Raw genomic sequence first — 26,278 nt, 5'->3', positions numbered from 1 at the left:
TGATCAGGGCCGGTTTTAGACAAAATGTGGCCCTGGGCAAAGTTAAAAGTGGGGCCCCAAATGCTTAATTACTGTATCAATAATGCAGTCAATTCAGAACTGTGTCACTGATTTCTAACGTGTCTAGAATTGTTGCAAGCCCCAAAGCATATATCCCCTCTGTCACACCAAAAAATATTTATATAAATATACAGTTATTAAATCATACCACTATACCAAATTAAACATTACCTGCATTATGTTACTGAACACAACTCACTATTATAAGACAAATATTACCAATAATAACGCAATATAAGGTCCAAATAATACTGCCACACCATAACCACATAGTGAGTAAATAATACACCCATACAGTTACTGAATAATACCTCCACACCATAACCACATAGCGACTGAATAATACCTCCATACTGTTACAGAATAATACCACCACACCATAATTACATAGTAACTAAATAATACCCCCATATAGTGACTGAATAATACCTCCACACCATAACCACCTCCACACCATAACCACATAGTGTCTGAATAAAACCCCCATACTGTTACTGAATAATACCGCCACACCATAACCACATAGTGACTGAATAATAGCCCCATACAGTTACTGAATAACACCACAACACCATAACCACATAGTGACTGAATAATACCCCCATACTGTTACTGAATAAAAACTACTATACAAAGACCAATATTGCAACCATATAGTGACCATATAGAGGTAGATGGCAGTTATACACAAGAGCTCTATAGACAATATAAGTGATTACAGCACATTTATATCCAGTGACTCACAGGTGATGTTTTTTCTGTTGAGAGTCGTTCACTTTCCCTTTTTTCTTTCTCCATTCGGCCCAGACCACTGTGACGACTTATTTTAGCCATGACTCATCTCTGCAGAATTTGACACGCAGACATGTTGGTTTCTTGCTTTTCCTGCATCCTCCCGACCTATACAACATCCTCTGAACAAACTTGTAATCCACAGTGTCCCAGATAGTAATAATGATCACTTAATGCTCAACACAATAAAAGTGCCAGTAACTGTGCCCCCCACACAGTAAAAAAAAATACACCCTTTGTGCTCCCTGTAGATAGTTCCACACACAGTCTCCTGTAGATAGCGCCACACACATAGCCCCCCTTGTAGATAGCGCCACACACACAACCCCCCTTTTGGATAGTGCCACACACAGTCCCCCATACATATATCGCCACACACACAGCCGCCTGTAGATAGCGCCACACACAGCCCCATGTAGATAGCACCACACACAGGCCCCTGTAGATAGTGCCACACACAGCCCCCCTTATAGATAGTGCCACACACAGTGTCCCCTCTTGTAGATAGTGCCACACAATGCCCCCACTTGTACATAGTGCCACACAGCCGCCCTCTTGTAGATAGTGCCACCCAGCCCCCCCTCTTGTAGATAGTCTCACACAGCCCCCACCATAACCACATAGTGACTGAATAATACCCCCATACTGTTACTGAATAAAAACTACTATACAAAGACCAATATTGCAACCATATAGTGACCATATAGAGGTAGATGGCAGTTATACACAAGAGCTCTATAGACAATATAAGTGATTACAGCACATTTATATCCAGTGACTCACAGGTGATGTTTTTTCTGTTGAGAGTCGTTCACTTTCCCTTTTTTCTTTCTCCATTCGGCCCAGACCACTGTGACGACTTATTTTAGCCATGACTCATCTCTGCAGAATTTGACACGCAGACATGTTGGTTTCTTGCTTTTCCTGCATCCTCCCGACCTATACAACATCCTCTGAACAAACTTGTAATCCACAGTGTCCCAGATAGTAATAATGATCACTTAATGCTCAACACAATAAAAGTGCCAGTAACTGTGCCCCCCACACAGTAAAAAAAAATACACCCTTTGTGCTCCCTGTAGATAGTTCCACACACAGTCTCCTGTAGATAGCGCCACACACATAGCCCCCCTTGTAGATAGCGCCACACACACAACCCCCCTTTTGGATAGTGCCACACACAGTCCCCCATACATATATCGCCACACACACAGCCGCCTGTAGATAGCGCCACACACAGCCCCATGTAGATAGCACCACACACAGGCCCCTGTAGATAGTGCCACACACAGCCCCCCTTATAGATAGTGCCACACACAGTGTCCCCTCTTGTAGATAGTGCCACACAATGCCCCCACTTGTACATAGTGCCACACAGCCGCCCTCTTGTAGATAGTGCCACCCAGCCCCCCCTCTTGTAGATAGTCTCACACAGCCCCCACCTTATAGATACTGCCACACAGCCCCCCGTGTATATAGTGCCACAAAGCCCCCTTCTTATAGATAGTGTGCCACATCCCCCCTAGTAGATAGTGACACACAGCCGACCTTGTAATTAGTGCCACACAGCTCCCCCTTGTAGATAGTGCCACACAGCCCTTCCTCTTGTAAATAGTGCCACACAGCGCTCCTCCTGTAGGTAGTGCCACATAGCCCTTTCCACTGTAGATAGTGCCACACAGCCCCCCCTTTGTAGATAGTGTCACACACCTCTTTTGTATATAGTGCCACACACCCCCTTTGTAGATTGTGCCATTAAGCCCCCTAGTAGATAGTGCCACACAGCCCTCTCCCCTGTATAGTGCCACACAGCCCTCCCCCTGTATAGTGCCACACTGCACCTTGTACATAGTGCCACAGAACCCCCCCTTGTGCGTAGCGCTACACAGCAATTCCCCCATTTTAGATACACAGCCATCCCCAAAAAAATATATTCTTACCTAGCCCCATTCCCGCAACGGACGGATCTGCTCCACACATCCTCTACACGGGACCCTGTGCAGGGATTCTGTCCGAGCGTCTTATAGGCTGCAGGCCTAACGTGGCCTGCAAGACATCCTATATACGCCTCATATTAATGTGTACACAAGACAAAAAGTCCTCCAGACATATGTTAGTCCAAAAATATAAATTTTATTGTTCCACAATTGGACTACGCACGCAAAGATACCCATACAAGTACATACAAATTAAAACATACTTAAAAGCGAACAAAGACCGAGATAATCAATTCACCACCATGTCCCATATGTTATAATGATACATAGTATACAACAAGTAGATAGTAGCACCAATTACGGGAAGAGTATAAAGTCTCCAAGCAGATATCAAATCGTATAGTATCAGTCTCCCCACTATCTGGGTGAAAGTCTATCAAAATAGTTGTGCTAACCACCATACATAAGTACTAACTAGTAGAAAATCCAACAGAAAAAACCCCAGTGGTAGGTTCCATCAGATTCAGGGTAGCTCATATGGGGGACATTATACTGTATGGGGAGCTCATATGGGGGCATTTTACTGTATGGGGAGCTGATATGGGGGCATTATACTGTATTGTGAGCTCATATGGGGGGCATTATACTGTATGGGGAGCTCATATGGGGACATTATACTGTATGGGAAGCTCATATGGGGGCATTGTACTGTATGGGGAGCTGATATGGGGGCATTATACTGTATGGGGAGCTGATATGGGGGGCATTATACTGTATGGGGGATGATATGGGGGGAACTATAATGTATGGGGGCAGCTATGTGGGGCATTATACTGTGGGGGCTGATATGAGGAGCATTATACGGTATGGGGCTGTTATGGGGGGGCATTATACATTATGGGGCATTATACTGAGTGGGGGCAGCTATGGGAACATTATACTGCTTGGGGGCATTATACTATGGGGCTGTTGGGCAAGGCGTCTGCATAGGCACGTGCAGGGGTCTGATGATGGTGGTGTTGGGGAGGAGTAGGGGGGCCCAAGCTGAATTCTTGCACCCGGGCCCATGAGCCTTTAGCTACGCCCCTGGGTGTATTTACATAAGCAAATCATTTTATGTTTCTAATTTATTGTTTGATACAATTCAGTTACTATTATCCATATTTATTAGTGCCCATTGTCATTCATATTATACTATTACATTTTTTTCAAATTTTATGCTTGATAATGATTAAATATAATTTTATGAGGTTATTCCAAAGACAGATGTTCAAGCGCTAAAATGTGATGAGTGGGAAAAAATTTTGCCTTAACTATTTCCAATTTCTACAGCCATGAGTGCATCAATTATAGTAACATTTAAAACGGCAAATGTAGGAAGCAAGACTGTTCAACAAGTTATTTCAAGGTAATCATATGCAGTAAAAAAAAAAAAAAGCTCGAAGGCAAATGAATATAAACTAATAAAAGGACAATACTTGTACTAAACATATTTAAAAGAGAAACAGAGAAAATAGGTTTCCAGCACACGCCCCACCCTGAGCTCTTTAACCTTTCTATTTCAGTAGATTTTATTATTACTTGTCTTTATGGAGTTTACATCATAAAAGATACTGTAATATGTTAGAGAATAGATAAAACAATAATCATAAAACGATAACAGTGGTGCTGGCGTCAATATGTTTTTCACCTAAATTTATATAATTAAAGGAGTGTTTCATGTATTTAATTTGATTAATTAAATGTAAATTTGTAGAAAATAAATAATGTGTTTATTGTTTGCCTAAAATGTACACATATCCTGCATTGTCTGTATAGACTGCAACAGGATGTGTGTGGGTAATGGCATGCACTGAATAGTCATTAATGGACAGAAAAGTGTCAATAGAATAACAGTCTCCAAGAAGAGGTGAAGTACAGCCCCTCCCCCTGATATCAGGGAGAGGCAGGGAGGATACATACAGAGAGTTATTAGGATAGTGTTAAGGTCCTTTTACACTGGCCAATATGGGCCGTGAAAATGAGTGCCGATGATCACTCGTCCCCATGCATTTCCATCATGTCAGCAGCAAGAGATGTGCTGCCGACAACGATAATATTTTTTGTTGCATAAACGATATGATTGGACAATGAACGAGCGTTCATATGAACACTTGTTTGCCCGATCATTGGGAGGTGTAAAAAAGCCTTTACTAACCAGGCAGGTTAGGTTATCTAGGCCCCAGCAGTACAATGTCCCCTGTCATTAATCCCCTGCTCGTTTAAAGATAATGAGATGACCCAGCAAAGCTAAAAAGTGAGTTGAAGAAAACTGGAAATTTCTGGATATGGGTTGGTATCACTGCAAAGTTTAAAAATAATAAACCTTAAATATATGAACAAATAGGCTAATAGATAACTGTAGCTCAATTTGACTGACACTAATTATTATTAGGATTTGTAAAAGAAAAACTTAAAATAATTGCGTGTCCTGTAGGTCAAAATAGGCCGCATCCTTAACGGGTTAATTCTGTTTGTTACTTATTCCAACATCACATTACAATACATTGAAAATGTCCTACTGTTTTTTAAATACTAAGGGTATTTAAAAGGATTATTTGTGGTTATCAAGTAGCAATACAAAAGAAGTCGTATATAAACAACTGAGAAGGACTTTTCAGAAATGACTCAATGATTGATGAAAGATGTGTTAAGTGCCTAGTAATATCTTAATGACCTGTTAATGTTGATGTTATTGTAACGTACATATTTCCAGTGCCAATAAATAGATTGATGTTCACACAATTTGCTAATTTACGATGCAAATATAAAGCCACATGTATGAAGAAATATGACCAAATTCAACAAGATGTCAAAATATCTTTACTCTCACTCAGAGAGAATCATTGTTACAAGATAAAGCATTGAAATTAAGGTTTAATATGATTTCTTCATGGCTGCCAAACAACCATATCTGTTATTAATTTGACCACATATGTAGATTACTAAACAGGACACATCTTTGCATCATAACATTTCTAAGTCTTTGGATTAAATTCTCCCTCCTGCTGAATACAATAAAAATGACAGGGTGTATTGTGATTCAGCATAGTTCTCAAGATCCTGCAGACCCTTCAATTTTTACCAAAAAACGCTGCCTGGGGTAGTTTGTAACAATATCACCACTATTTCAATATATAATTACATTAATGAGCAGGACATAACGTTCTATGCCAAACACTGTCAAACCGAAGATCATCCTGGATGAAAAGGGAATGATGAAAAACAATGTATGTTGACCTACTATCCAATTTATGACATGATACAACTAGATTTACAGATGTTGATAGCTGCTGAAGGCTTCCTGTATTTAAGGGCTCATTCAGACAAGCGTAATACTCGTCTGAGTGTCCGTTGTGTGAAACTCACTGCATGTCTTATATTGATGCATTTTTGCGCACCTAGCCACCCATTGAAATCTATGGGTGCGTGAAAACCACGGACGACATCTGTGTGCTGTCCGTGTTTCAGGAATCAGTTACAAAGAAATGGAGAGAAATAAAAAAAAAAAGTGCTTGCATGAACGTTAAAAACGTATGCCACACGCAAAGCACACTGATGCCAATACGCAACGCCCACAGACATGAAATGTCGGAAAAAAACGCTGCCTTTTTTTATGCATGCAAATCAAACATGCTCGTCTGAATGTAGCCTTGTTCAACCTGTGTAATATTTACAGTATGGTACATTTCTCCAACATGTGTTAAAAAAAAATGGGATGTACTTATTACTAAGTACCTCCTAAACTGGACAGTCTACATATTACTGTACAAATACAAAGGAACTAGCAGCTCCCTCTGTTATCACACAAAAAGGCTCTTTATTACCGTATAAAAAGATTAACCCCTTAACGATACTTGCCATAATAGTACAGCACAAGCAGAAGTCCTAAAAGAACCTGTGCCGTACTACTACTTCGCTTTGATCGTGTTTGCAACAAACCTCCCAACTTTTAAGAATTGCAAAGAGGGACAACCGATGTGGCATATATAATGCCAAATAGCTGCCCCCACACAGTATAATGCCTCCATAGCTGCCCCCACAAGTATAATGCCCCCATACAGTTCAAAGCTAACAAAGAAGCCCCCATACAGTATAATGCCCACAAGGATGTCCTCATACAGTATAATGCCCACACATATGCCCCCATACAGTATAATGCCCCCATAGCTGCCCCCATAGCTGCCCCCATACAGTATAATGCCACATAGCTGCCCCCATTCAGCATAATGCCCCCACAGCTGCCCCCATACTGTATATTGCACCATAGCTGCCACCATGCGGTATAATGTCTCTTTAACTGCCCCTAGTGCCAGTGTCCACACATAAAGTACCAGTGCCCACTTAGTGCCATAGTGCTCATGTAGATATTGCCACACCTCCTTGAAGATAGCGTCACCCCCTTGTAGATAGCGATACCCCCCTCCTGTAGATAGCGCCACTAGGGCTCCCTCTAGGAGCGGAATCCCCAGCCAGAGCATCGGCCGGGGATTGCACTCCAGGAGGAGCCCCTGATGTCACTGTCCAACTCGGGAGCGAGGTCAGTAAGTATACGGTCAGGGGCAAATGCAGAATTTTTAAAGGGGGGTTTCCAGACACATACTTTTCAAACCAAGTCATCTTCATCAGGCTCCACTACCATCTGTTTTTTTAAGATACGAGTATTGGTCTGCACGGATCCACCAGCCTAGCCCTTTATATTACAAGTTCGAAAAAAGAAAGGGCTAGACAATATGTGCTGACCACTACTGGTAGCGTAAAATCGAGCAGTGCTACATTTAGTGCCTTTTGTAGATGGTGCCCCACACTTCCCCTGTAGATACTGCCACACACAGCCTAAGTAGATAGTGCAACAGTGCCCCCAGTAGATAGTGCCACACACTGCCCCTGTAGATAGTGCCACACAGCCCCTTCTGCATAGTGCCAGACAGTCCTCTCTAGAAAGGGCCAGACATCGCTCTGCATATTGTGCCACACACAGCCCCTTGTAAATAGTGCCACACAACCTCTGTGTAGATAGTGCCACACACACACATCTCCTGTAGATAGTGCTACACTCACCCCCTTTGTAGATAGTGCCACTAGTGGCGTAGCTATAGGGGTCGCAGCGGTTGCATTTGCAGCCGGGCCCCTAAGCCTGGGGCACCCACGCGCCCCCGTTGCCATACAACATGATTATTAAATACATTTTCTGTGCCGTGAAGTCGGCACTTCCTGGTTACGGTCACATGGTACACTTAGCGTACATAGTGTTGTCCCGTGACACGTCTTCCAGCCAGTGCAGTGGAAGAATCGGTGCGGAGAACTCCAGGTGAGCTGTAGAGTCTGTTTTGTAATGTATTGTGTTGTGTTGTATTGTGTTGTCTTGTAATGTAATGTATTGTGTTTCCTTGTAATGTATTGTGTTGTGTTGTGTTGTGTTGTAATGTGTTGTATTGTGCTGTTTGCGGTGGAGAGGGGGGCCCCTTAAATTACAGCCCCCCCTCCTCTCTCCACCGCAAACTGCACAATACAACACAATACATTACAAACTGTGGGTCGCGTCCCCCTGGGGGGTCGTGTGAAGACCTCAGGGAGGTCACGAGTCACTCACCGAGGTCCCCGGTTCCATTCAATGCTGGAGCAAGGAGCTGATGTCTCCTTGCTCCAGCATTCACTGTGCCCTGAGCGGCTTGACGCAGGCAGGCGGGATGTAGCGACATCATCGCGCCTGTCTGCGCCGAGTCACTCATAGCACACACTGGAGGAGGCGAAGGAACGGGGATAGGTAAGTAATTATGCTATTTTTCTATTATGCACATATGGGGTCATTTTACTGTATGGGGGGCTGATATGGGGGGCATTATACTGCATGGGGCCTGATATGGCATGGGGCTGATATGGGGGGGCATTACACTGTATGGGGAGCTCATATGGGGGGCATTATACTTTATGGGGAGCTGATATGGGGGAATTATACTGTTTGGGAGCTGATATGGAGGGGCATCATACTGTATTGGGGGCTGATATGGAAGGGCATTACACTGTATGAGGAGCTGATATGGGGGGCATTATACTGTATGGGGGCTGATATGGGGGGCTCTATACTGTATGGGGAGCTGATATGGGGGGCATTACACTGTATGGGGGGCATTATACTGTATGGGGAGCTCATATGAGGGGAATTATACTGTATGGGGGGCATTATATTGTATGGGAAGCTCATATGGGGGCATTATACAGTATGGGGGCATTTTACTGTATGGGGGCAGCTATGTGGGGCATTATACTGTGGGGGCTGATATGGGGAGCATTATATGGTATGGCGCTGTTATGGGGGGCATTATACTGTATGGTGCATTATACTGTGTGGGGGCAGCTATGGGAGCATTATACTGTGTGGGGGCATTAGACTATGGGGGCCGTTGGGCAAGGCGTCTGGGCATAGGCGTGCGCAGGGGTCTGATGATGATGTTGGTGTTGGGGAGGGGTAAGGGGGGCCCAAGCTGAATTCTTGCACCCAGGTCCATGAGCCTTTAGCTACGCCCCTGAGTGCCACACACAGCTCCATTGGAGATAGTGCCACACACAGCCCCCCTTGTAGATAGTGCCACACACCCCCTGTAGATAGTGCCACACCCCCTTTATAGACAGTGCCACATATCCCCCTTTATAGAAAGTGTTACACTCCCCCTTTGTAGATAGTGCCATACATCCCCCTTTATAGATAGTGCCACATACACCTGTTTGCAGATAGTGCGACACAGCCCTCCTTTAGATATTGTGCAGATGCCCTCAAACTAATAAACAAACTTATACTCGCCTAGCCCCGTTCTCGCGAAGAATGGTGCTCCACAGCCTCCTCAGTCCTTCAGTCAATGGGGCACCAAGATGAGAGCATTGCATAGGCAGGCGCAATACAGTGACGTCATCACGCTGGCATGTGTAGGGATCATGCCCCAGCGTCTTATAGGCTGAAGGCCTAATGTTGCTTGAAGCCTAGTGAATAGCACAGCACAGAGCAGGCTCCTTGCTCTGCCATAGTATTCAATTGGATCTGCATCCTGAGGACGCAGATGCAATTGAATGTGGCAGTCGCCCAGGGCCCGGTGCTAGCGATGCCACTAGTATGTAAGGGCCTTCCGGCCCTGGTCACAGGAGGGATTTCATGGAAATCCCCCTTGTATGCACCCCTTAGGCTGGGTTCACACGACCATGTTACGTCCGTAATGTACGGAATGTATTTCAGCCGGAAGACCTGGACCAAACACACTGCAGGGGGCCGGGCTCCTAGCATCATAGTGATGTACGGCGCTAGGAGTCCCTGCCACTGCGTGGAACTATTGTCCCATACTGTAATCATGATTACAGTACGGGACAGTTGTCCTGCAGCGATGCAGGGACTCCTAGCATCGTACATAACTATGATGCTAGGAGCCCGGCCCCCTGCAGTGTGTTCGGTCCGGGTCTTCCGGCCGAAATACGTTCCATACATTACGGACGTAACATGGTCGTGTGAACCCAGCCTTACTGTTACTGTATTTACAAGGGCCCATGTAGTTTATTACATAGGCTCCAGTTTCTGCAGTATCACTGGATAGACGTGGTGCTGGGGGCCATGGGCTCCCCTGGCTGCGGGGCTGCAGGGCCCAGTCGACAGTTACCACCCTCATGGCTACATCCCTGTGTGTACTTATAAGTACAGCTTATGTACTTGCATATTTGAATATATGCATGTACAATATTATGTCAAATCATAAATAATGAAAAGAGAAAACGATCAAATATTCACGCTGATTCCGCTTTTGAATTGCACTTGTAAAAAAGCTCACACTTCTTTCAATGGCAAACTGCCCTGTTGTTTAAACGATACAGTATTTTCAGCGGGGCAGAATTGCAAAAAGCCTTGCTGAAAAAAAAAATTACAAATAATTTCTTTATGCAGTTTCTATAGCATATTCTTCCGCGAAAACATCGTCGGGTAGCCTCACGCAGATCAAACCCTATGATTGGGGTTAATCTGCATGTAAATACTTTGCTGTGGTTTTCCTGACAATTCCACTTTTTTTTTGTTCAGGAAAATATGTCAAAAATAACTGAAAAAAAAACGTAACAAAAAAAACATGCAGCATCAATATTTTAAGATTTAATAAATTTAATTATATCACTGTTACCAAACAAAAAAATTATAACAACACCTGCTATCACTGAGGAATACATTCTTACAACAGGGATACCATCCAAGGATTATAGATGATCAGATCTACAGAGCAACAAGAATTCCAAGGAGCAATCTTCTGGAGTACAAAAAGAAGGAAGACAACAGCAGGGTTCCCCTAGTGGTCATATACAACCCCCAAATGAACATCTTGAGGAAAATTGCTGCTGATCTCCAACCTATATTTAACAAAGACAATAAACTGAAGGAAATATTCCCAGATTTACCACTCCTTGCATACAAACAGCCACCAAACCTAAGGAATCTCCTGGTCAGAAGTGCCCTCTCACCACCATCAGAGACTGGCACTTTTCCTTGCAACAGTAGAAAATGCAAGACCTGTACCAACATCTGGTCATCAAACACCATCCAGATACCAAACACGCAGCAGGACTATAAAATCACTGGCACGTTCTCCTGTACATCCTCCAATGTAGTGTACATGATCCTGTGTACAAGGTGCATCAATAAAGGAATCTACATTGGAGAAACAATACAAAAACTACAAACCAGGATGAATCTTCACAGACATACAATAAAACAGGAGGTGGATACACCCGTGGGAAAACACTTCTCTGGACCAGACCACAGTTTGGCAGATTTAAAGGTACTCATTCTGAAGGGTCATTTTAAAAACAACAGAGAAAGAAAAATTTGGGAATTCAAGATGATGATAAAATTCCAGTCATTGACACAAGGCCTCAATCTAACACCAGGATTTATGAGCCACTACATGGACACACGTCACGTCCCCCATCAGACTGACTCCAGATGCCTTAACTCCTAAGTCATCACCCCTATAACCTCAGTTTTATTGCCCCGGCTTATCTTAATGATGTATCACCTCATGTACTAATTGTCTTTGTGTAACATCTAAATGTTGTGCTTTTTTCTAAGTCATTCATTTGTAAACTGCCTGAAGAAGGGGCCTCTGTGCTCTGAAAGCTTGCATATAGAACTTTTATGGTTAGCCAATAAAGGTATCATACCTATTATACTTTTGTCTTTTTTGACACAAAAGTATTTAACATTTCATAAGGTGATTGGTGAATGATATAAAAATATTTTAATAAATAAAAAGTATGTAAGAACCACTCTTTTTTTTGCATTTCCATCAAAATGTAAATTTATATAAATTTATCATAGGGCTTTGTGACACAAGGGGGGAAATGTGTGGCACTATTTACAAGGGGGAGGGCTGTGTGGCGTTATCTACAGGGCGTTGTGTGTGACACAATCTACATGGGGCTGTGTGTGAAGCAATCTACAGGGGGCTGTGTGTAGCGCAATCTACAGGGGGATGTGTGGCACGGTCTACAAGGGATGGGGGGCTGTGTGCCACTATATACAAGGGAGAGGGGTTGTGTGGCACTATATACAAGTGTGGGCTGTGGCACCATCTACTAAGGGTGGCTGTGTGGCACTATATACAAGGGGGAGGACTGTGGCACTATCTACAGTGGGCTGTGTGTGGCGCTATCTATAGGGGGCTGTGTGCGGCGCTATCTACAGGGGGCATAAAGGGGGCATTACTGCTGTGGGGGCACAAAGGGGGCATGATTACTGATGGGGCACTTTTATTGTGTCGAGCACTGAGGGATCATTATTACCATCTGGGGCACTGTGGATTTTGTTTAGAGGATGGGGTATAGGTGTGAAGGATGCTGGAAAATTGAGAAACCAACAAGTCTGTGTGTCAAATTCTGCAGAGACGAGTCGTGGCTGGAATAAATCGTCACAGTGGTCAGGGCCGAATGGAGAAACAAAAGGGAAAGTGAACGACTCTAATCAGAGAAAACATCATCTGTGAGTCATTAGATATAAATGTGCTATAATCACTTCTATCGTCTGCAGAGGTCCTGTGTACAACTGGAATCTTCCACTATAAGGTCACTACATGGTGGTAATATTGGTCTTTGTATAGTTGTTTTTATTCAGTAAGGCTGGGTTCACACACACTATTTACGGACGTAATTCGGGCGTTTTAGCCCCGAATTACGTCCGAAAATGCGGCTCAATAGCGTCGGCAAACATCTGCCCATTCATTTGAATGGGTCTTAAGATGTCCTGTTTCGACGTTCATTTTTTTTACGCCCCGCCGTCAAAAGACGGGGCGTAAAAAAGACGCTCGCGTCAAAGAAGTACCTGTCACTTCTTCAGACGTAAATGGAGCCGTTTTCCATTGACTCCATGGAAAAACAGCTCCATTTACGTCCGTAATTGACGCAGCGAAAAAGCGCCTCAACATGCCATTACGGCTGAGATTAAGGAGCTGTTTTCTCCTGAAAACAGCTCTGTGATTTCAGCCTTAACGGACGCTGCCGTGTGAACATATCCTCACAGTATGGTGGTATTATTCAGTCACTATGTGGTTATGGTGTGGAGGTATTATTTGGACCTTATATGTTGTAATTATTGGTCTTATAATAGTTTGTTGTGTTCAGTAACAATATGCGGGTAAAATTTCATCTGGTATTGTGGTATGATTTAATAACTGTATATTCATCATTGATTGATCTTTTTTTTTTTTGTGTGTGAAGGGGGACATATACATTGGGGCTTGCAACACTCCTGAGCACGCTAGAAATCAGTGATGCAGTTCTCTGCACAACGCTTTCTGAATTGATTTCTAATGAATCACGAGTTTCTTACTGTTTTTGTCCGAAGTGAAGAAGAAAACTAAATCTGGCGAAGAACAGCGACCAGAACAGAGATCTAGCTTTACAAGGGTTTAGTCGCTGTGCAGACTGCAGATATGTAAGATTTTTGTGATTGGTGTAGATGATGATAGGGGGAGCAGACCCCTCAAGCAGGTATCTCCATTCTTCCAAGGCCAACTTTACAGCGGGCCATACCCGATCCCCAATGGAGTAGTTGCGGTCAGTAGGAGAGAAGAGTTTGGAAAGGAATCCGCTAGATACTGCCTTACTCTAAGAATCTTTTTGAAACAGTAGTGCTCCAGCACCAATGGAAGAGGCATCAACCTCCACGGAAAACTGTTGAGTAACATCAGGATCACGAAAAACAGAAACAGGACGTGAAGACGCTCTTGATGTTGGTAAATACTGACTTTGCCTCAGGAGTCCAGTCCTTAGCGTTTACGGCAATTCTGGTAAGAGCTGAGATGGAGGTAGTAAGGGAATGAGAAATTTGGGATGAATTGATGATAGAAATGAGCGAATCCAAGAAATATTTGTATAGCTCGGAGACCCTGAGGACGTAGCCACTCCAAGACGGACTTCACCTTTTCCGGATCCATTTGAAGACCACGATTGGAGACAATATAGCCCAGGAAGGGCAAGGATCTCTTTTAATAATACACACTTCCGTCGTCAGATCGGGTGAGTGAATCAAGATGTCGTCCGGATAAACCACCACACACATGCAGAAGATCCTGGAAGATGTTGTTCACGAACCCTTGGAACACCGCTGGAGCGTTACACAGTCCAAAGGGCATGACAAGATACTCGTAGTGGCCGTCTCAGGTGTTAAATACGGTCTTCCATTCGTCAGACTTGCGTATACGAATCAGGTTATAGGCCCTGCATAGTTCCAGCTTAGTGAAAACCATGGCTCCACGAATTCTGTCGAAGAGCTCATAGATAAGCGGCAAGGGGTACTTTTGTTTTTTACTGGAACTTGGTGCACGGTCGGAGTGACCCATCCTTTTTCTAAACAAAGAAAAATCCCTCTCCGGCTGGTGAAGTAGACTTCCTGATGGACCCCCTCACCAGGTTCTCTTTGGCATAATCCAACATGGCCTGGGTTTCAGGCAATGAAAGTGGCCCACTCCCCCGTCCATGAGGGAGTGAGGCTTCAGGGAGCATCTCTATAGGACACTCATATGGATGATGAAGAGGGAGGACTTCTGCCTCCTTCTTACTGAAGATATGAGGCAGGCAGCGGTGCAGACATCAGGGTCCCCACTGGAGGACCTCTCCAGAATTCCAATCAAGGACTGGAGCATGTTGATGAAGCCATGGCAATCCCAGCAGGATGGGGTTGATAGCTTTGGACAAGACATATAAAGCTATCAGCTCAGAATGAAGAACTCCTATATGTAGTCTCAGTGGTTTGGTGATAGGCAGGATAGGGTCAAGCAGAGTCTGTCTATCTACAGAGACGACTGCCAGAGGTTTCTGCAGATGAACTGTGGTCAAGTGGAGACAATCAACAAAGTCCTGCTGGATAAAATTTGCAGCCACTCCGGAATCCAAGTAAGCAGGCACACAGTGTGATCCTTCACTGGTGACAATTGATACAAGAATAGACAGTTTGGAAGAGAATTTAGTAGCAAGGGTAGATTCTGCTAGTGTTGTCTCTCCAATCAATCCTAGGTGCTGGAGATTTCCCAATTTCTGAGGGCATTGGCGCACAAAGTGTCCCTTGTAACCACAATACAGAAACAATCCAGAAGAACGTCTGCGTTGCCGCTCTCGGACAGTCTGAGTCTATCTATTTGCATGGGCTCCTCCAGATGTACAATAGGAGAAGTCATAACAGATTTTTGATGCTTAGGTGCCAATTGATAAGATCTCTTCTTCCGGCGAACTTCACAAGTGCGCTCTTGGATCCTCATATCGATTCAGGTTGCTAGTATCAGTTTCAGTATCAAGGCATTCAAAGTAGAGGGAAGCTCTCAAGCTGCCAGTTCATCTTTTATACGTGGAGCTAGTCCCTGCCAGAAAGTTGCCACTAGAGCAGTGGCGTAACTACCATTGTAGCAGCCATACTGGCTGCTATGGGGGCCAGCAGCATGAGGGGGCCCATGCCGGTGGTGCCGCTAGCATCCGTTATGGCTGCTACAGCGGTAGCGACGCTACTATGGGGCCCGCGCCACCGAGCCTCTAACATTTAGCCTCTAACCGGTGCTAGCGACAGTCACCCCCTCTTGCAGTAATTGTACTTGCGTCTATAGTACGCAGGTACAAATACATTCATTAGCGCTGAATGGTCAGGCATGTTCCGTGCCCGACCATTCAGCGCCTTACAATGACGCTGATTGGTGGGGCAAAATGACTTGCCCTGCCAATAAGCTCCTTTCAACAATGCACTGCTTGGGTCGTTCAGCTCCAGCAGACCTGCTCAGAAGAGTTCAGATTTGCATTGCCACCAGATGGCGCGGGAATGGGATCAGGGTGAGTATGTCAGGTTTTTTTTCTACTAAAACTGTGAGTGGCATTATCTATAGTGGGGGCTCTATCTACATGGGGGGTCTATATGTGGGGATGTGGAGCACTATGTACAGGGGGAGCTTTATGTAGGGCACTATCTACAGGTGTGGGCTATATGTGGGACACTATATACATGGTTGGGCTATATGTGGAGCACTATCTATAGGGGTAGCTATTTATAGGGCACTATCTATAGAGGTGGGCTATATGTGGGACACTATATACAGGGGTGGGTTACCTGTGGGCCACTATCTACAGGGGGGCTATATGTAGGGCACTGTCTACAGGGGTGGGCTATATGTTGGACACTATATACAGGGAGAGCTCAATGTGAGGCACTATGTACAGAGGTGGGCTATATGTGAAGCACTATCTATAGGGGGAGCTATTTGTAGGGCACTATCTACATGGGTGGGCTATATGTGGGACACTATATACAGGGGTGGGTTTCCTGTGGGGCACTATCTACAGGGGGGCTATATGTAGGGCACTGTCTACAGGGGTGGGCTATATGTGAGGCATTATCTACAGAGGTGGGCTATACGTGGAGCACTATCTATAGGGCAAGCTATATGTAGGGCAGCACGGTGGTTAGCACTATTGCCTTGCAGCTCTGGAGTCCATATGTGGGCACTATCTACAGAGGGCTGTGTGTTGGGCACTATCTACAGGGGCTTCTACTATCTATAGAGGCTCTATGGGGGTCACTATCTACAGGGGGCTATGGGGGCACTATCTACAGGGGGCACGGTGGGTGGGTGTGGGACAAAGTGTATGGTACTATTATACACAGGGACAAAGTGTATGGCGCTATTATAGTTAGTGGTGCAGTGTATGGCGCTATTATATTGAGAGGTGTTGAGAATTTTATCTTCGTTTATAGGTGCAGAAATGTTTTAAAAGTGAGAAGCTGAAGAATTCTGAGCGGAAAACTGCAGAAATGGGTCGTGGCTGGGAGAAATTCATCATAGAGGTCTGGACCAGAGGGAGAAGAAAAGCGAAAAAGAACTAGAATCTGAGACATCACCGGTGAGTGACTTAATGTAAATGTTTATTCTGCCTCTAATCAGTACTGTAGTCACTATATGATCTGCAGCGAGATGATTGGTGGTATGCTTTTTATTTGTGAAACACCATCTCCCAGCATATCCTTACCATTGTTCGGGCCATGCTGGGAGCTGTAGTTTTACGCCGTACAAACCTATACAGCAGGGGTTGAACTAAATTGTGCTGTATTTGTTCTAGTGTTGTATATATGTACTGAGCTTGGTTCTGGTTTTGTATATATGTACTGAGCTTGGTTCTGGGGCTGTATTTATGTACTAAGCTTTGTTCTGGTGCTGTATATATGTACTGAGCTTGGTTCTGGGGCTGTATTTATGTACTGAGCTTGGTTCTGGTATTGTATATATGTACTGAACTTAGTTCTGTTATTGGATTTATGTACTGAGCTTGGGTCTAGTGCTGTATTTATGTACTGAGGTTGATTCTGGTGCTGTATATATGTCAGAGCTTGGTTCTAATACTATATTTATGTACTGAGGTTGGTTCTGGTGCTGTATATATGTATTGAGCTTGGCTCTCGTGCCGTATATATGTATGAGCTTGGTTCTAGTGCTGTATTTATGTCAGAGCTTGGTTCTAGTGCTGTATATATGTGCTGAGCTTTGGTTCTGGTGTTATATTTATGTACTGAGCTTGGTTCTGTTGCTGTATTTATGTACTGAGCTTGGTTGTATTACTGTATATATGTCAGAGCTTGGTTCTAGGGCTGTATATATGTCAGAGCTTTGTTCTGGTGCTGTATTTATGTACTGAGCTTGGTTGTGGTACTGTATATATGTATGAGCTTTGTTCTGGAGCTGTAATTATATAGAATATATTTATAATAACAAAATTGCAGGTCAGATGGAATTGTTTTTAATTCAATGTATATTTAATGGGAAGTTATCTAGTAGTTTTCACCCCTTGAACCGCCACCATGCTGTAATACATGACCTGACAATGTTTCCAAATGTATGTTTTTTCCAGATGCAGCAAATTCTATAAAATCAACATTTAAAATGGCGCACACTATATGCTAATTACGCATTAAAGGGTCATGGGGCAGTGCCGCCATCATGAAGAGTCACATAGTCCTGCCTCCAAACTCACCTTTCCATGTTTGATTGACATCCCCCTGGCTGATACAACTTTCTCAGGTGTGCCATTGCCTTGTACTACTTGGGGATCTGTGTGGCACTATACACAAGGGGGGGAATGTGTGTCACTATACACAAGGGGGAGCTGTGTTACGCTATACACATGGGGAAGCTGTGTGGCATTATAAACAAGGGGGCTGTGTGGCACTACTAAGTGGGGGCTGTGTGACCCTATCTACTAGGGGCACTGTATGGCACTATTTATTAGGGGGAGGGCTGTGACTCTATCTACAGGGGGCTGTGTGTGGCGCAATATACAGGGGTCTGTGTGTGGCACTATCTACTAAGGGGAGCTGTGTGGCACTATCTACTAAGGGGGGCTGTGTGGCACTATATACAAGGGAGAGGGCTGTGTGGCACTATATACAGGGGAGCTGTATGGTGCTATATACAGGGGGGCTGTATGGCGATATCTACAAGGGGGGCTGTATGGCACTATCTACAAGGGGGAGGTTGGGGGTGCTATCTACAAGTGGGGTGTGACACTGTCTACAAGTGGGGCTCTATAGCTCTGTCTACAGGGAGGATGAATGGCACAATCTACAGGGGGCACTATAAGGGGGGCTGCGTGTGGCACCTGGGGGCCCCAGTCAAGAATTTGCTATGGGGCCCACTCTTTCCTATTTATGCCCCTGCACTAGAGCTTCATTATTCCAAACCAGCTCCGCTGCCATTGTACGGAAGGAGATGATGTACTCCCGTACAGTTGATTACCATTGATTGAGAGTCAGCAGTGAGGCAGCTGCAGAGGATGGTCGACCTGGTTCCTCCAACACTGTACGTAAGGTCTCTAAGAACAGTGGTAAATCAGAGAATTTTCGTACCCTCTCGTTCCAAGATGGGGTTCACCCATGCCAGGACTTTGCCAGAGAGAAATAATAAAAGCGACCTTGGTCTCATCATAGGGGAAGAGACGGGCACATAACCTGAAGTGAATCGTACACTGGGCTGATTTGCCCGACCCAGCGTTGCAAATCAGCAGGAAGAGCCCAAATGCCACAACTACCTTCTCAATGATCTGTGCAGGGTTAGAGGAGTCTGGTTCCAGCCATTTTCTCACCAGGTGGACAAGGTCATACATCTGGCACCTGGTAGGTTTGTCCATGCTGTAACTCCAATTATGGACCCTCTGGGTACAAACAGCAGCAGTAAACCTAAGCAAGCTAGAATCTCTGCATTAAGCGATGCATAGCTTGTTGAGGTTATTATATGCTTTTTGTGGTTTAACCATCAGGTAAGGGGTGAGAACTTCCGCCCATTCAGCGGTCAGGCGCCTCTCTCTTTTAGCAACTCTTTCAAACACTGTGAGGTGCGTTTATATGTCATAATCTGGTGTGATCTTATGCAAGGCACGTTGCACAGCCTTCCTCACGTTTAAAACACATCATACGTAACTTTTCAGTCCTCAAAGCAAAGTATTTTTTCCATCATCATATGGAGGGATAATCATTTTCCCTTTTTTATCCCAATATATTAATTAAAGGTTACGTTTTACTCTGTAATTTTTTTTGATTAGCTGGTTTTTTTCTGTGATTTCTTTTTTGACTAAATAATCACTGACTATATTTTTGGCCTGCCAAAGCCACTACACCGTGTTCCAAATTATTATGCACATTGGATTTAAGTGTGATAAACATTTAATTATTCGTTTTTCAATGAAACTCATGGATGGTATTGTGTCTGAGGGTATGTTCACACGTAGTCAACAAAAACGTCTGAAAATCCAGAGCTGTTTTCAAGGGAAAACAGACCCTGCTTTTCAGACGTTTTTTTACCAACTCGCATTTTTCGCGGCGTTTTCACGCCGTTTTCGCGGCGTTTTTTACGTCCGTTTTTGGAGCTGTTTTCATTGGAGTCTATGAGAAAACAGCTCCAAAAACGTCCAAAGAAGTGTCCTGCACTTCTTTTGACGAGGCTGTATTTTTACGCGTCGTCGACACTGGCCTGTGCGGAAAGGATTGCTTCACAGCGTAACACACATCTATGGATTATTTTTTTTTTTTTTATACCACCCGACTATGCCCCTTATATACTCCGCCCCGCTTACATGTACCCCCACATTATAAATGGAAACACCAGCAATACTCAAACAAATATAGTACCAAGCAAAATCCGCTCTCCAAAAGCCAAATGGTGTCCCTCGGCTCTGAACCCTACAGAGTCTCCAAACAGCAGTTTCCTTCAACATATATGGCATCGTCATACCCGGGAGAACCCTTTTAACAATTTTTGGGGTGTGTGTCTCCAGCGTCATAAGCTGGGCATTACATATTTGCCACTGAATGGCATATCTGTCAAACGACGACGCGTAAATAACAGGTCGTCTGCACAGTACGTCGGCAAACCCATTCAAATGAATGGGCAGATGTTTGCCGACGTATTGTAGCCCTATTTTCAGACGTAAAACGAGGCAAAATACGCCTCGTATATGTCTGAAATTTGGCCGTGTGAACATACCCTTAGGGCTCTTTGGATCATTGTAATCAATCTCAGACACCTGTGATAATTAGTTTGCCAGGTGTGCCCAATCAAAGGAAAACTACTTAAGAAGGATGTTCCACATTATTAAGCAGGCCACAGGTTTCAAGCAATATGGGAAAGAAAAAGGATCTCTCTGCTGCCGAAAAGCGTGAAATAGTGCAATACCTTGGACAAGGTATGAAAACATTGGATATTTCAAGAAAACTTAAGCGTGATCATCCTACTGTGAAAAGATTTGTGGCTGATTCAGAGCACAGACGGGTTAGTTCAGATAAAGGCATAACGAGGAAGGTTTCTGCAAGACAAATTAATAGGATTAGGAGAGCAGCTGCTAAAATGCCATTGCAAAGCAGCAAACAGGTATTTGAAGCCGCTGGTGCCTCTGGAGTCCCGCGAATCTCAAGGTGTAGGATCCTCCAGAGGTTTGCAAGTGTGCATAAAGCTATTATTCGGCCACCCCTAAACAATGCTCACAAGCAGAAACGGTTGCAGTGGGCTCAGAAATACATGAAGACTCATTTTCAAACTGTGTTGTTTAGTGATGAGTGTCGTGCAACCCTGGATGGTCCAGATGGATGGAGTAGTGGATGGTTGGTGAATGGCCACCATGTCCCAACAAGGCTGCGACGTCAGCAAGGAGGTGGCGGAGTCATTTTTGGGCTGGAATCATGGGGAGAGAGCTGGTAGGCCCCTTCAGGGTCCCTGATGGTGTGAAAATGACCTCTGCAAAGTACGTAGAATTTATGACTGACCACTTTCTTCCGTGGTACAAAAGGAAGAACCGTGCCTTCCGTAGCAAAATTATTTTCATGCATGACAATGCACCATCTCATGCTGCAAAGAATACCTTTGTGTCATTGGCTGCTATGGGCATAAAAGGAGAGAAACTCATGGTGTGGCCCCCATGTTCCCCTGACCTCAACCCTATTGAGAACCTTTGGAGCATCCTCAAGCAAAATATCTATGAGGGTGGGAGGCAGTTCAAATCAAAACAGAAGCTCTGGGAGGCTATTCTGACATCCTGCAAAGATATTCAAGCAGAAACTGTCCAAATACTCACAAATTCAATGGATCCAAGAATTGTGAAGGTGATATCAAAGAAGGGGTCCTATGTTAACATGTAACTTGGCCTGCTAAGTTTTTTTTTATTGAAAGAGCTTTTGATTTCTGTAAATATGACCTCCTGATGCTGCAAATTCAACAAATTACCATTTTAGTTCTCTTTACAACCTTTAAAATGTTTTGATCTCTGTTGTGCATAATAATTTGAAACAGCACATTTTGAGTTTTTTACTTCTAAAAAAAAATCTGTTATCATTAGGAGATTTGTTCAATAAAATTTGCATTATACTCCAACGGTTGATGGCTTGAAGATTATACTGACTGTCATTTGCATTGACTATTTAGGAAAATCAGCGAAAAATAACATTTGCACAATAATTTGGAACGCGGTGTATATTTGTTTGGTTCTGTGAGCATACTACAGTATAAAAGTATTGGGACACACCTCTTAATCATTGAATTCAGGTGTTTCATTCGGTCCCATTGCCACAGATATATAAGATCAAGCCTCTAGCGATGCATTCTGACTTTACATTGTGAAATAATGAGTCGTTCTAAAGAGATCACTGAATTCCAGCGTGGTATTGTAATAGGATGCCACCATTGGAACAAGTCAGTTTGTAAAATTTCTTCAGTCCTGGATTTTCCACGATCACCTTTTTCTAAAAAATATTTTACAGATGTCAAACACCATCATTGGAGAGGAGGCCACACCAAGGAGGTTTCGTTGAATTGTAGGTACATTTATTATTAGTTATTATTTTAAATATTAGCCTTATTTTATCTGATACAGAAATATGAAACACAGTGCGTCAAAGTGTAAGTATATTGACATTTATACAGGCATCACCAGTAGTTTATAATACTGGGCATCTTTCCTTTTGTTCATACTTGGCCAATTTTACATGTTCACATGTCCATTATATTTATAGTTTTTTTTGATTAATGGCCATTATGACCTTTGATATTTTGCGCCTAGCCCTAGGCACTAGTGCAATACAGTTGTGTAATTACACATATAATTTCCCTATCATTGGTAACACTTTATCTTTAGTCTGTGCTTGCACCGGATCAGATTGTACTTGTTCCACAGCAGTCCAAGCTGCACCCGTGACCTTTATATTTCAAGTTTTGTTGTTTTGCTTGACGGGAAAATTAAACACAGTTGTAACCTGACAATCATGGATAGATGCTCCAGTGTTGTCATGCTATAACATTTATACCGAATTGTTCTTCACTCAGGCCCGTTGATTTGTCTAAAAAAATAGAAGTAGAACAGGCAGGGGGCAACTTAAAGAGGCTCTGTCACCACATTATAAGTGCCCTATCTCCTACATAAGGAGATCGGCGCTATAGCATAGGTGACAGCAGTGCTTTTCATTTTTAAAAAAAACTATCTGTTTTCACCACTTTATTAGCGATTTTAGATTTATGCTAATGAGTTACTTAATGCCCAAGTGGGCGTGTTTTTACTTTAGACCAAGTGGGAGTTGTACAGAAGAATGTATGATGCTGACCAATCAGCGTCATGCACTCCTCTCCATTCATTTAGTCAGCGCATAGGGATCCTTTTAGATCGCTATGTGCTGTCTTATACTAACACATTAATGATACTGAAGTGTTTAGACAGTGAATAGACATTCCACAGGATGTCTATTCACAATCTCTGCACTTCGTTACTGTTTCTATGGTAGTTACAGCAGATCAAGCGTAATCTTGTTGTAACCTGTCATCTACAGCGTAATCTCACGAGATTACGCTTACTCTGCTGTAAATACCACAGACAGAGTAACGAAGTGCAGAGATTGTGAATAGACATCCCGTGGATGATTACACATGATTACACTACGGGACAGTTGTCCTACAGCGAGGCAGGGACTCCTAGCATCGTACATAAGTATGATGCTAGGAGCCCGGCTCCTTGCACTGTGTTCGGTCCGGGACTTGCGGCCGAAATACGTCCGTCAATTACGGACGTAATTAGTGTGTGTGCACATACCCTCAGTGTTACTGACAAAGATAGTGACAGCAACATAGCAATTATGAGTATGTAATAAAAATATATAGGTCTGAATAATCACATAGTCCTACGAGGTTCTAGAATCTCCAGTTGCCCATAATTATTGTGCATGTGTATCATGCTATTGATAGCATAGAGTACAGAAAAACAAAACTAAAATTCAAGATTTTAGTTGAGTGAAAGCATACTGGACAATGAGATAGAGGTAATAAAGTAGACTAAATGCATCCAAGATCTTAATTTATTATCGTTAATTGTGGCTGCGATTAAACAGTGTACTTTGTCCCAAGCTTGTCTTTTTAAAACTAAAAGTCATCCTATTGTAATGTTGAAATGAGGAATATAGTCTATTTTTCATCATATAGTTGTGGGCCAGTTTGAGTACTTTGCCATGGATTTAATAAAAAGGACTTAACATAATAAATGAGGGGTGCTCATTATAAAACATTGAACTGCTTAACATGAGAAAAATAATAAACAAGAAAATAACTAGAGAAAATGTTTAGAATCAAATTGTCTTGCTAGGGAACATAACCTTCAAGGCTAATGAAGTATTCGGCAAATTGATCCCGAATTTGCCATTTGATCAATGGAATTGCACTGATTGTGATCCACAAGTAAATGCTCATATGATAAAACAAAGTTGTGAAGCACTACACATGCCTTTACTACTGTAGTTCATCTTCATTCTCAGGCTCTAATTGAAGAGTAGAACTCTCCATTTTGCTGTGAGAATTCCAAACGCACATTCAACATACCTTCTTACATTAGTATTGCAGTATATTGTACAAGCGATACAATGATTGCTGGTTCTTGTCCCTAAGGGAAATATTAAAAAACAGTTAGGGTATGTTCACACGCTGAGAGGCAGTTACGTGTGAAAAGACAGACTGTTAACAGCTGCCTCGTTTCACACGTAAAAGCTCCTCCTCGTAATTTACGAGGCGTCTGAGACGCTCGTAAACCTTGAGCCGTGCTTCATTGATTTCAATGAAGAACGGCTCAAATTACGTGGCAAAGAAGTGTCCTGCACTTCTTTGCCGAGGCAGTAAATTTACGGGTCGTCGTTTGACAGCTGTCAAACGACGACTCGTAAATAACAGGTCGTCTGCACAGTACGTCGGCAAACCCATTCAAATGAATGGGCAGATGTTTGCCGACGTATTGCAGCCCTATTTTCAGACGTAAAACGAGGCATAATACGCCTCGTATACGTCTGAAATTTGGCCGTGTGAACATACCCTTAGGGTATGTTCACACGTAGTCAACCAAAACGTCTGAAAATCCAGAGCTGTTTTCAAGGGAAAACAGACCCTGCTTTTCAGACGTTTTTTACCAACTCGCATTTTTACCAACTCATTTTTTTACCAACTCGTTTTTGGAGCTGTTTTCATTGGAGTCTATGAGAAAACAGCTCCAAAAACGTCTGAAAGAAGTGTCCTGCACTTCTTTTGACGAGGCTGTATTTTTACGAGTCGTCGTTTGACAGCTGTCAAACGACGACGCGTAAATAACAGGTCGTCTGCACAGTACGTCGGCAAACCCATTCAAATGAATGGGCAGATGTTTGCCGACGTATTGCAGCCCTATTTTCAGACGTAAAACGAGGCATAATACGCCTCGTATACGTCTGAAATTTGGCCGTGTGAACATACCCTTAAAGGTTTTTTTATGTGCAAAAAAAATATGAAAAGTTCCAAAAAGCTCCCTTTTTCCATTTCTCCCCTAAAGCAATTTAAAAAAAATAAATAAACAAAATCGTTATCGCATCATCCGTAAAAATCGGAACTATTACAATATAACATTATTTAACCTGTACAGTGAACGCTGTTAAAAAAAAGAAATCATTTGAAATGCCAGAATAGCCGTTTTATGGTCACCTCACCTCACACAAATACGGACTGTAAAGTGATCAGAAACTCGCACCTACTCCAAAATTGTACCAATAAAAACTAAAGCTTGCGACGCAAAAAATAAGCCCTTACAATGCTCAATTGACAGAAAAATAAAAAAGTTATGGCTTTCAGAATATGGCAACACAAAACTAGCTTTTTTAACAACTAGATTTTTTCTTTGTAATAGTATAAATAAAACGACATAAATTTGGTATCGCCGTAATTGTATTGAACGACAGTATAAAGTTAACATGTATTTTTTTATTGCATGGTGAACGCCTTACCAACAAACCGCAAAAAACAATGGAGGAATCAATATTTTTCCCATTCCACAAATATTTTTTTTTCCAGCTTCCCAGTACATTATATGGTACAATAAATGGTGAGAAACCACAACTCATCCCACAGAAAACAAGCTCC

The sequence above is a fragment of the Rhinoderma darwinii genome, chromosome 2 (genome assembly GCF_050947455.1).
Source record: "Rhinoderma darwinii isolate aRhiDar2 chromosome 2, aRhiDar2.hap1, whole genome shotgun sequence".
NCBI classification, from domain to species: domain Eukaryota; kingdom Metazoa; phylum Chordata; class Amphibia; order Anura; family Rhinodermatidae; genus Rhinoderma; species Rhinoderma darwinii.
This window is presented reverse-complemented; position numbering follows the sequence as displayed.